The following is a 12,975-nucleotide window of genomic DNA, read 5'->3' on the forward strand; positions in this document are numbered from 1 at the left end:
CGGGTCTGGAGCCGCGGCGGCCCGGAGGCGGGTGAGAGGGAGTCCGGGTCGCGGCTCCTCCCATAGGGACTTTCACACGGAGCCGCCGACACGCAGCCCGCAGCCCTCAGCCCTTTCCTCGGCGCTCGGAAGCTTCCCTCCGCCGGGAGAAACCGCGGGCCCCTGGTGCGGGACGCCACGCTGGCTCCGGACCCCCAGGTGGGTCCTTCTGCCCCAGGCCAGCCGCCGCTTCCCAGATGGAGCAGAGGAAAACCGAACGGCCTGTTAGACCGAGCTCCGGATGAACAAGATTTTTTTTTTTTTTTAACCCGTTTACGTATGTCTCGTACAATATTTAGGGCAAATACTAAAAAAATTATTCGCTAATCTGAAATTCAAAACTGGGCGCCCTATATTTTATCTGGCACCTGTCCCAAGCTTCTCCCCAGCCGATTCCAGGGGACCCGGCCTGTCCCGCCCCACCAGGCCCTTCCCTTAGGCTAACTGCACTAAATGTAGCGCTGACCGCTGCTCAGCAAAGCGCTTTCTGCCGATGTTCCCAGCTGGAAAGAAGGAAGGTAGTCCTACGGGCTCCAGCTTCGGGACAAAGCTAAGGTGCCAAAACCCATAACCGCCAGTGATCGGGCAGCTTGTTCCATGGGCAGCCAAAAGAAAACGCCGAAGAGATTTCTGCCTGGCAAAGAGTTGCCCAAAGAGAAGGGTGGGACAGGGTGTTGGCTGCTTTCCTTCAGGGAAAATTCTTCCACTCCAGCTCCAAGAAGCTAGGATCGGACAGAACAGGCTGAGGAGCTGGCAGAATGTCTGCCTAGTACACAGGCTTGGTGCTACTGCAGAGAACGTGTCTACTGACACCCGAATCATGCCCTTCTCCAGTCTACCCAGTGCCTTTGCCCCTCCTCCCCATCTCAGGTGCTCAAGAGTATTGAAGGAAGGTGGCTTTTATTTATGGAAAATTCGTCAAAACCGCCAGATCAATAAGAACTTGGCATTTGGGAATCACTGGAGTTCTCTCCCTTTCACTCTTTCTCTCTTATCCCCTTTTGGAAAAGGAGTTGCCAAGGGGACTGGAACTAACTTGTTGGCCACCACTGGCTCCTCATAGGGATTATTTCAGTCTCACAACTACTTTGTAAGATAATTGTTATCTTCACTATTTGATGGGTGAGAAACCAAGGTACTGAGAATGGCTTTTTAAAATAGTTCCCACAGTGTCGGCTCAGCAAAAATGCTCCACCTTGAGACTGGCATTGGGAAGGAAGGGTGGAGGAACGTTTGCCAGTGGCAAAGCTCTTCAGGTGAGCTGGCCTCTTGGCTTCCAGCCCTGGTCCTTGGAATGAGCCTCAGGGATGAAGATGCAAGGGAACACCCAATACCATCCTAAAGGGAGGAGGCCTAACAAAGGTAGCCAGGGACACAGTGCCCTCCCCACTGCGTAGAGACAAAAGGATTGAAGGAGCCTTTGATATTAGGGCCAACCATCAGGACTTTTACAGCATTTACCCTTGTAGTCAGACAAGGTTTGATGCAGGCTTGACATCTGATGAGCATTGACTCTGATAAGCACACTTCACTTTTTCTTATTTCTCTTCAGTAATCTTCCCCTATAAAGGAGATGTTATCATCTCATAAATGATGACAGTGAGGTTCCAAGAAGAAGCTGTATGACAGTCTGTAAATGTCAGAGCCAGAATCTGAAATAAAAATCTCTTAGTTCCTCTTTCCACTTTCATACAGCTACCTGGTGCATCTTCCACCTGAATGTGACCTTCCCAGCTGCTTGGGAGCTCAGTAGTATGGGAACATTAACATGACCATGAGACTCCAACCACTCTGTGCAAAAACTGAAGAGTCAATGAATTCAGATTCACTTGTCTCCCACAAACTAAGACTGGAGATCTGGGTGTGGTGGCATATACCTATAATCTCAGGCCCTAGAAGTCCAAGGCAGGAAAATTGCACATTCAAGACCAGCCTCAGCAACTTAATGAGAACCTCTCTCAAAAAATAAAAAGGGCTGGGGATATAGCTCAGTAGTAAAGTGCCTCTGGGTTCAATCCCTAATAAGGGGGAAAAAAATCAGTGTATACACCAGCCTGTTTGAGTCTAGTAACTAATATGCTGTTGGACTCTATATTATTATTATTTATTACTTTTGGGGGGATGGAAAATTGAATCCAGGGGTACTTAACATCCCAACCCTTTTTTAATATTTTATTTAGAGACAGGGTTTAACTGAGTTGCTTAGGGCCTCGCTAAGTTACTGAAGCTGGCTTTGAACTCATGATCCCCCTTTCTCAGCCTCCCTAGCCACTTGGATTATAGGCATGTACCACAGTGCCTACATTAAAAATGATTTTAACAATGTGGAGTTCTGCTGGGCATGGTGGTGCATACCTGTAATCCCAGCAGCTTGGGGAGGCTGAGGCAGGAGGAGTTAAAGCCAGCCTTAGCAACTTAGTGAGGTCTTAAGCAACTTAGAAAGACCCTGTTTCAAAATTAAAAAAAGAAAGAAAGAAAGAAAACAAGTTGGAGATGTAGCTCAGTGGTTAAGCACTCCCAGGCTCAATCCTCAGTACCAAAACAAAACAAAAAAAGCATTTTTACTCAGACTATTGCATCCTCAGTGCAATAGAATGTTACAGTCAGAAGGGACTTGAGATGATCAGTTCTCTTCAGTAGATGAAGAAATGTGAGGTCCAGAGAAAAATTTTTTTAAAACTGCCCAATGTCATTGTCACTTTAGTCAACCAAGGAGCCTTTACATGTGACTGAATATTTTCAGTTCTGGCCTTCAGGGTCTTACTAGCCGTGTCTTCAGGAGGCCAGTTCTGTCCAGTTATTAGACTGGGTAACATAGGTTCTGTTCCCATTCCAGATTGGATTGCTGTTTCATGTCCATTTTGGATATTCTGTTTATTCTCAGAAGAAATTCCCTGCCTTGCCAGAAGACACCCCACCTCAAGAGCCCCAGATTGATTCTGACTCAAAACCAAGGGTTTGAAAGGAACCAGATCATCTAAGGTAATGCCATCAGATGAACAGTGACATTTTAGGGACTGTTGAACCATCTTTCCCTTTCTTGCATGTGCCCTCTCTGTATATATTATTCTTAAACATTTCTTAAGTCATTTGTTATCCTTAGCTTCCTCCAGAATACTCAAATGCCCTAAAAAGTGGACCCTAGAAACTGAGGTAGAAAATGTCCTTGAGGTCCCCTTAATGTAAAATGAAATCCAATTGAGGACTTTCTGCCCCAGGAAAGAATCTAGCAACTATTAAGAGAGGCTGTTTCCCGTATGGACAACAAGAAAGGGTTAAATGTTTCTCACGGGTCCTGAGCAAAGTCTGTCCCCCACCGGTTCCCATAACCGGGTTTCCTGAAATGGAGCAGGTCCCAGGTGACTCTCCACTAATCACATCCTTGGAAATGGGGCCATGAAGCTCAGATTAGCTCATCTCTTCACCTTCTTGAGGCCTTCTCCACCTGGAGCACGGAATCTGGGGCAGCTTCACCACTGCTCTCCTATCAGGGGTCAGACAGGGATGTGCTTGCAGCAGGCTGTTAGGTTAGGGGGCACTGGAAGCTGAGTGGTGGTGCTGACGTTTGTGCCAATTCGTGGACTACAGCATCTGTTCTTCCTCTTTCTAAGACTTATAGGCAAAGGTTCTCTCCCCAGGATGGTACTGGAGTTTGCATACTGAGCAGCTTCTTCTTCACCCTATTCCCCATGCTTTCTGCCTTTCCTGTCGATGATACTGGGTAGCTTCCTATTTCTCCTGGCTGAGTCACCCTTTACGCCAAGTCTCTGATTTCTCACCAGGGGTTGTCATTCCCTTTCTGTTGATGTCCAGTTTTCCTTTGCCTAGATAACCAATAAAATCGGTATCTCAAAGCGGTTCTGATCTCTGTGATTGGCTTTTTATCTTCTCGGTAAACAGGGCTGGATTTGTCCTGCCAGCAGATGTCAACTGGAAGGGAATTATGCTATGTGGCCTAGAGGCCTTGGGGATAGAAATAAAATGTAATTTGGTCACATATGGCCAAGTAAACCTATTGATTCGAAGACCAGATGATCTTTATTTGAAAGACAAATAGGCCAATTGGGACAAAGATTCTTCTTCCAGGAGCTCATTAAAGAGGATATTGGCTTCACATGTTCAGTCTTGGGTCCGTCTTTGCATGATGATAGAACTCTGAAGTACTTTACCAGGAATGCTAGCGCACACAGTCTTTAGAGCTAGTAATCTGGAAACTTAGTTGATCTAATTTTCCACTGATCTCTAAAGTTGTCTTGATTTCCATCTGTTCTAGCTTTAAGGTCCTTTTTGTCTTCTGCTTCCCCAATTTTCATTCTCACCAGGTGAAAAGAGGTTGTGGGATCAAAAGTCTAAAAGCGGTCAAAATGACTGAATTCTTTTCCCATCTTACCACTTACTTAAGGTGTTATGTTCTAGTTTTCCACAACGAAAATAGGGAAATTCTCCCAGGAATATAGTTAAAATAACATCTTTGAAACAATTTGAGAGTTTTAGAATCTTTAAATTGGAAGAAATCTTAGAGGTCATTTAATCCAGTATTTCCTGGCCAGAGGAGCAAACTTTGTTCCAATTTGTTCCTTCATTCCCCACCCTACCTCCAGAATAGCTTCTCACTACTTCTTTCCTCAATCTCTTCCTGGTATCCAAGATAGAGAATCAATTCAGTTTGCATAGTATATTTAGGATTGGGAAACTGACCTACTTTGCCTTCCCATTTCATGCAATAGTCATGCCAATAGTCACAACAAGTTGATATCTAGTTTCTACTTGAATATCTTGTGTTAGAAAATTTGCTACCTCAGAGGCAACTCATTCCAGCTTTGGACAGCAGTGGTTTGGTAGAGAGTTTTTCATTATATCAAGCTAAAATCTCTCCCCATCTCCCCAACCCTATATCTTCCACCCATTGGTCCCAGATCTGCCCTTTGAAACCACAAAGAATCCATCTAATCCCTTTATAAAGGGGCCTGGGGAATACTCAGGATTGTTATTGTTAACTTGTCACAGTGGTTCAGACCTGGCCTGAATGATCGTATTACAGATGCCCCATGCTGGGTACACTAGCTGCGTTCCTAAAACATTGTACAAACTAAGTTTTGTGTGAATCAGATCATTTTAGACATACTAGGAAGTTGACTGTTTAAAAGAAATCCTGCTATCAATTCTTTCATAAACTGAGAACTCCTATTGTAATGCAAATAATCTCCCCCACTAACCTTTAATGCAAATGCAGCTTTTCAGACATTATATTTTACTTAAAGAAAGATTTGCCTACATACCAAAGGTAAGATAATGATGTAGGCAAGAGCTAACTTTCACTGGCCCCCTACCTGGCACTGGTACCCTGCACCTCACGAGCATTGTTTAATTTTTTGCCACAACTTCCTTCTGTAAAATTCTTGCTTGCTGCACGCACCCCCCCCCCGCTGCTTTTTTTTTTTTTTTTTTTAAAGATGAGGAAACTCGGGCTTAGAGAAGATGAATACCTTGTCCAAGGTCATACAATTAGAAAATGATGAGCCAGAGTTCAAACAAGGTCAGAGAGTCTAGAGTCTGACAGCTGAACCTCCAGGAAGTTTCAGATGCCAGCCATAGTTGAGATGACTAGCTAGCTATTAGCTGTGTGCCATGGCACAAGTAAATTAGGCCAAGACACAGAAAATTGACCGCAAATGTCTGCAGCCTCGAAGATGTACACAAAACCTACTCTGGCACTGTAGATTTCCCAGCACAGCTCACATTTTCTAGCGTAATTTGATCAAGGAACCCCAATGATGTCCTCTTCAGCTATTATCATTAAACAGATGCTGCCAAAATTTATTTCAGGCATATGGTTGTGAGAAGACACTTTTTCAAAGGGCCTAATATTCCTGGGGCTTAGTAACATGAGCTGCTTAGAAGAAAAAAGTGATTCATTATTGACTGGTAAAATCAAAGGCATTGAGTTGATCCCATCCTGCTCCTAGGTGGGTCAGAATCATTCAAATGGTCCCAGTTCTTAATGGCATTTAGGTTTGCAAGTTAAAAATAGTGTGGGATGAATGGTCCATAAATAAGGATTGTTTCGAATCTAAACTGGACAGAGATAAATGGATGTAATATATCTATGTCCTCAAATCATTTCCAGTTTCCCCAATTTAGTCAATAGTAGCATGTACTCACAACACTGCTCAGCTCAGAACACAGCCCTTGGGACTCCTGGGACTCCAGAATTTTTTGATGCTGTCCAAGGAGGCTCAAGCAAGGACTCTCTTCCATCCCCCATGCTGCGCTCAGCCCACCCCACTATTATGTTCATTTAATGTAAGACTTTGTAGTCTCATCTGCAAACTTTTGCTTTCAAATACATGTTCATCCTTTGCAAATCATGACCTCAGCTGGCCAAAATCAAGCTGGCATCCTGGTCTACAGTAGTTACAGGAAATTGAGCCAGGCCTTATGAGTTGCCCAGCTCCCTTGCAAACACACCTTTCGAATCTTTTCTACAGTGGCAGGCTTGTTTACCATTTCAAGGTATAGACTCAGGTGAGGAAATATGTACTTTTCTTTATTCTCAGTCCCTGTTTCTACTGATGGCAGAAAAAGAATAACCCTCATCAGTTCCAGATGACTCAATCATTGTAAGTTTTAAACTCAGTTTCTTAGATTTCTCTTCTCAGTCCCCTTCTCCTCGTGATGTTCCAGTTGGGAGTTTATGTCCATTCTGACATCAGGGAAGGGGAATCAAGGCCAGGTGTCATCTTCTGTCTCTCTTGCCTAACAAAGTGTAGCTTCCTTCACTTGGTCTTGGCCACTGGGCTCCATGGCAATTGCCGTTGCCACAGAGTCCCTGGCAAGTGGATCCTGGGCTCTTGGTGTAGACAAAGCACGGTAATGGTTCTGAGCTTCAACCTCAGCTGTCCCTGGTACTGCTGAACTCCATCTGGGCCCTGGCCATTCACCCTCGGCCTCTATGTGATTCTCGCTCGCATCCCACACTCTACCCCAGTGCCCACAGGCACACTGACTTTTTTAGTTCTCAGTGTGTGAGCTCGTGCGTATTCTCTCTCTCTCTCTCTCTCTCTCTCTCTCTCTCTCTCTATATATATATATATATATATATATATATATATGTATATATGTATATAGAGATATATAGGTAGAAATATATATATATATACATGGGGAGAGAGAGAGAGAGAGAGAGAAATATATATATTTCTTTCTGTCCCCTCACCCCATCAGGGGATGGTACCAAGGAACTTTCTGGACTCCTTCCAAATGTCCAAAAGATTGGGACTTAGCAGATAAGAAGGCTGGGTGGGGCAGGGGGAGATTATCTCAACCCTGCTTCACCTGCACAGATGATGACTGATTCCATTTTCATTCTGTGGCAGTTGTCCCCTGACAGCCTGGGCTACTCTGAAAGGTCATGTCTTCTTGGAGTTCCAGGAATGAAATAGAGCCTAGGCCTCTTCCAACTACTACCCTCTGGAGGTGAGGACAGAGCCCCAGGGGTATACCTAATGCTCTCGACACTCTCTCCCTACCCCTTTCAATTCTACTCCAAGCCCAGAAAAGATTATATTTTCTATTTGGAGGGGAAATTCACATGTTCTTTCAGCTCAACAGATGATGGCATAAACTCTGGGCTTTAGGTTTAGCGGGTTCTGTCTCTTGGTATTTAAAGTGAAACTTCTGGATTTAAAAAAAAAAAAAATCTCTCTCACGCACCTGGCTCTTACAACTTAAAAACTGGAGCTTTCAAGAACATCGTCCCCTCAGCAGGAAGTAGCTATAGAAAAAAAAGAAAGAACGTCATCTCCACTATAGATTTTTTTTTTATGGTGCTGGGGATGGAACCCAGGACCTCTCACGTGCCAGGCATGTGCTCAGCCACTGAGCTATATACCCCCAGCCCTCTGCTATAGATTTTTAAAGGTCTAGTTTAAGGTTCAAAAGCCAAGAATTTAATTCTGATCTCTCTGTAGCATCCCTGTGCAGAGGGCAGAGCATCTTCAAAGTGCTTACTGTTGCCTAAGTAATGGAAGATAGATTAGGGGTAAAAGAAATGAGAAACACATGGTTTGAAATGAAAACATTTATTTTTATCTATTTACAATAAAGATTCATCTTCTCCCCCAAGGTCTTTTCTGGCACTCGTTAGTTTATTGCACAAGTATCTATGGGTCTGCTCTGCTGGGGCTACAACTGTGAAATAAATGTTCTCTCTTCTCTCACGGACCTCACAGTTCAAAAGGAAAAACAACCAGTGGGTGGTGCTGACCCAGGATGGAGTGATGTCAGAGGCCCCTCTCCCAGACTGGGAGCTCAGAGAAGGCTTTCCAAAAGAAGGATCATCTATACTACAACCCAAAGGATGAGTAATCATTTGGTGAATGGGAAAGGAAGAGGATTCCAGACAGAAGGAATAGCCTGTTCAAAATCCCACTCACAGTGGGAAAGCTCCTGGAGGTGCCTATGGTTAGGCACAGAGCACCAAGGAGGGGTGGAGAAGAGGCTGGAAAGGTACACAGCACGCGGAGACTCTGTTAAGAACTTTTGGCTTTATCCCAAATGGGCAGCTACTGAAGGGTTTCCAGCAGAGGCATGATCTGTCAGACTGATGTATTAAAGATACCACTTGAGTTGCCCAGTGGATAAGATGGCCCAGGAAGGGCACATAGAATAAGAAAAGTCTTAGACACACCGTCATCAACAACATTATCAAAGACAACAGCAAAATTAAGTGACAAACAGAAGAGGAACCCATAACAGAAACAGAAGAGGGTCCACAGGAATTGAAAGAAAACCAAGAGAGTGTGGCAATCCTAAAACATAAGAGAATCTCCAGAAGTTCAGGGCATAATTAGAATCAATCGCTACCAAGCGGAACAGTAAGACGGCTATTGGAAATAACTGGATTTAGCAATCAGATTATTGACAACCTCGTTGAAAACACTTTAAGTCAATTGTATCTATGTTCATCTATCCCCTCCAATTACCATCAGTTCCTAGACCAATGTCTTCCAAATGGATATCTTGAGTCCAGACCTCCTCTTTGAATTCCACACCCAGATACAATTGACTACTCAACATCTTAACTTGAATAAAAGGTATCTCAAACGCAGGTTCCAAGACCAATAATCTCCCTGCCCCAACCTAGTCATCCTGAAATACTCCTCGACTCAGTGTTGGTTCCTCCATTCTTCCACTGCAGAGTCCATCCTTGACAACCCCTTTTTTCTCACCACCACCCCACACTTCTAACCCATTGCTAATCTTGTCAATGTTTCCTGCCTGTGTGTTTTTATCTCCACTGCCAACATCTGAAAGCAAGGCACCATCTTCTTTCTCACCTGAACAGAAGTGATAGCCTCCTAACGGGTTTCTCATATCCATCCACCTCTGCACTCCTTCCACCTACTCCCCACTCAGCAGCTGGAGTCATCTGTTTTGTTTGTTTTGTTTTTTCATGTACAAAATTGTTTGCATCACTTGTTTCAACCCTTTGATCGTGTCCCAGGGATTAAAGGCAAAATCAAAATTCTTTAACTGATATAGAAAGTTCTGCTTGATATGGCCCTGGCCTGTCTTCCCAGATGCAATTCACTGCACATTCCCTCTTACCCTCTGTTTTCCCGCCACAGTGGCCTTCTCTCCATTTCTTATACGCACCATGCATCCAACATAGGTCTGGTATCATCTACTCTGTCTCTGTGGCTAAGAACATGAGCTCAAGTATTGAACTAGGTTAAAATCCCACCTCTACCCCTTTTTGGTTCAATGGCCCTGAATAAAGTACTCAATCACTAAATGTCTCCATTTTCCTTATCTGTTATAAGAATTCAATAAAATGATATAGGTACTGGGGCAGGATGGTATACACTTGTAATCCCAGTGACTCAGTAGCAGTAGAATTGCAAGTTTGAGTCAACTCAGCAGCTTAGCAAGACTCTGTCTCAAAATAAAAATTAAAAATGACTGGGGACGTGGCTCAGTGGTAAAGTGTCTCTGGGTTCAATCCCTAGCACCAAAAAAATTTTTAAAAATAAAATGATAGGTATTAAATAGAAGAAGTATAGTTTGTAATTAATATCAGTGACTTCTAATATTATTCTCCATTCTCTGTCTAGTTAATGTTTTTCCTATTTCAGATCTCAGCTCCCAAGACCCAAGAAAGGTCTCCTTTTACCACCCTCCCTTCCCTAATCAGGTTACTACTCTCTGCTAAACTCTCTTATAGTGCCCTAAACATTTCATTCTTAACGCTCATTATCCTTTGTGATTACATAGCTGAGGATTATTTTATTAATGTCTGTGAACCCCACCAGAGAATCCTCTCCAAGAGGACAATGTTGATTTTACTCATCACTATATTCTCAGATCCTAGCACAGTGCCTGGCACATGATAAGCCATATGGTTTTTGAGTGAATGCTTGACAGAACAGAGAAGCGATGGAGCCAATGAATGCGAATAACTCAAGAAGACGGAACACAAAGAGTAAGGGCAATACATGCTAACCATCAGGGTTCTTATTTATTTTCCCCCAGTACTGGGGATTGAATCCAGAGCCCTTCTATCACAGAGGCACACCCCAGCCCTTTCAAAATTTTATTTTGAGACAGGGTCTTAGTAAGTTGCTAAGGGCCTTGCTAAGTTGCTGAGGCTGGCCTGGAACTTGTGATCCTCTTGCCTCAGTCTCCTAATTCACTGGGATAACAAGCGTGCATCACTGCATCCAGCAAGAATTCCTTACTGTTTTCAGCAGGCAGGGACTTGAACATGTTTAAATGCTGATGGGAAGGAGCCAGCAGAGAGAGCTTACCAGGAGGCAGGAGGGCCATGAGAGTGTGGGAAGGGATAAAACTTGGAGCCGAAGCCAGAAGCAGCAGTCCCAGATGGAAGGAGGGACACCTCTCCCATGGCACACAAACAAGAGCTGTGAAATCGGCTATATCTATCAGCTTGGTGGCAGAAGCCGAGATCTTTCCATGAATCTGGGGAATCTAAGCACCAAATCTGGATTATCTGAGAAGCTCAGCAGATTGGTGGACATCATCCATTCACTTTTGCAGCTCACATAAAAAGGAAGCAGACATTTTCTTCATCATTGACTATACTGTTTCACTATAACAAAATAACAAGTTTCCAAAGCAACCCAGTTGCAGAGATGACAAGTGATCTCAGTGTTCCCTTTATGGAATATGCTTCCTTTCCAAATTGGGAAACAGTAAAGTAATAAGTTGGTGAAATAATGGTGGCCGATGCCGGTTGAGTGCTTACTATGTGCTGGGTGCTGTTCTGGTATTTTACCTGTAATAACTCATTTGATCTCCACATTTTACAGGTGAGAAAAATGAATCCCAGGGAAGGTAATCATGTGTCCAAGGTCCCACAGCTTATAGGCTACATAAATAAACTAGGTTTTAAACCAAGGGAGCCTGACTCCAAAATTGATGCTTTTAATCATTCTGCTGTACTGACCCTCTGAACATATTAGGAATCAAAAAACCTTCAACTTTATACCATGAGCTCGTAATTCTGCAAATTTGGATATTCACTTAAGTGTCTGAAAATCAGTCTGCTCACTGATTTTCAGACACTTTCCTTACAAAGGCTTTGTTTTCAATGGTACTGGGGATCAAACCCAGGGCCTTGTACATGGTAGGCAAATGCTCTAGTACTGAGCTATATCCCCACTCTCTAGAAAGTCTTAAGATTATGAAGTGCTGAAAGTAGGAAATTATTCTACAAAAGCTATTGTTATGATAATCCTAAGACCTAATAAGACCGAAGATCCTTGACTTATAACCTGGCCACTATCTAATAAACTATCTTGGGATCCTCAGTTCCCATAATCAGTATAGCAGCAGCAGTTTGGTGGTTCTGGTTCCTTTGGCAGGTCGGCTGATTCTCATTCCATCAACTTTAAGTTCCTGTCCAAGCCTCTTTGATGACCATTATGTACACCTTGACCTCCTTCCTGAACCTTCCAACATATACTCTCACCTCTGAGGACAGTATGCCCTTGCTCCTTTGGTTCCATTGCCTGAAAGAGTGACTGTCAAAAAAAAAAAAAATAACCATAAATAGTCTGATTACAGGTATTGGTGAGGTGCACCCCAAAAGGCCAAGTTCCATTTTAGTGGTAGAATCACAACATGGACAGCTGGGAGAGATCTTCAGGGTGGTCTTTTAATGTAACTACCCACTGGCCTCCCAACCCATTTTATAGACTAGCAAAACCAAGGCCAGGTAGATGAGATGACAACTAGTTAGGGTTGGTAGTAGGATTTTGCTTTACCTTGCAAATGTTTTCAAGTCCATTTAACACATGTTATTTCACTTTGCCAAAATCATATCTGGAAAGTAGTTCAATTACATTTATTTATTTCAGTATGCATACCTTTTCAGAAAGAAGCAAAAATCCTAAAATTCAATTACTGAAAAAGCCATCATGAAACTTAACCCCAGCTGGTTAGGGTGACTGGTGCTGAAGGCAGGAAGATAGTGAGAACAAGGATAGCCCAGACAATTTAGTGAGACCCTTGGCTTAAAAACAAACAACCCTCCCAAACACAAAAGCATGCACAGACACACACACACACACACACACACACACACACACACAAACACACACACCAACTCTTGGACCCAATAATTCACTGAAAGCATAGTTTTCAAATTGCCCTTACTTGGCAATTCCAGGCAGTCCCATATAGAAATGATCGCACCTCTTCAGGGGCAGATAGAACCTAATGGCTCTGAACAAAGCCGCCTGTTATTACCACTCCATCCCTGAGCCTAGTTTAGTTTTCTCGTCTGGAAGAACAGCATCTACTTCTCAGAGCTGGAGTGGGGGTGGAGTGTCACATGACATAAAGCACTTTTAGCACCCACCGCCAGCACCCACCCCATTCGTTTGTTATAACTCGGGTACATTTCTTCGTCTC

General features: G+C 43.6%; 1 long non-coding RNA gene across 1 annotated transcript; it reads left to right on the plus strand.

Annotated features, from left to right (window-relative positions):
* The first annotated feature begins 42 nt into the window (after nt 1–42).
* On the plus strand, nt 43–9,830 carry LOC124958309 (uncharacterized). Its single transcript, XR_007103869.1, has 4 exons — nt 43–198; nt 2,876–3,021; nt 7,416–7,515; nt 8,271–9,830. It is a non-coding gene; the product is annotated as an uncharacterized LOC124958309 (long non-coding RNA).
* The last annotated feature ends 3,145 nt before the right edge of the window (nt 9,831–12,975 follow it).

Source organism: Sciurus carolinensis, chromosome 11, assembly GCF_902686445.1.
Source record: "Sciurus carolinensis chromosome 11, mSciCar1.2, whole genome shotgun sequence".
Classification (NCBI taxonomy): Eukaryota; Metazoa; Chordata; class Mammalia; order Rodentia; family Sciuridae; genus Sciurus; species Sciurus carolinensis.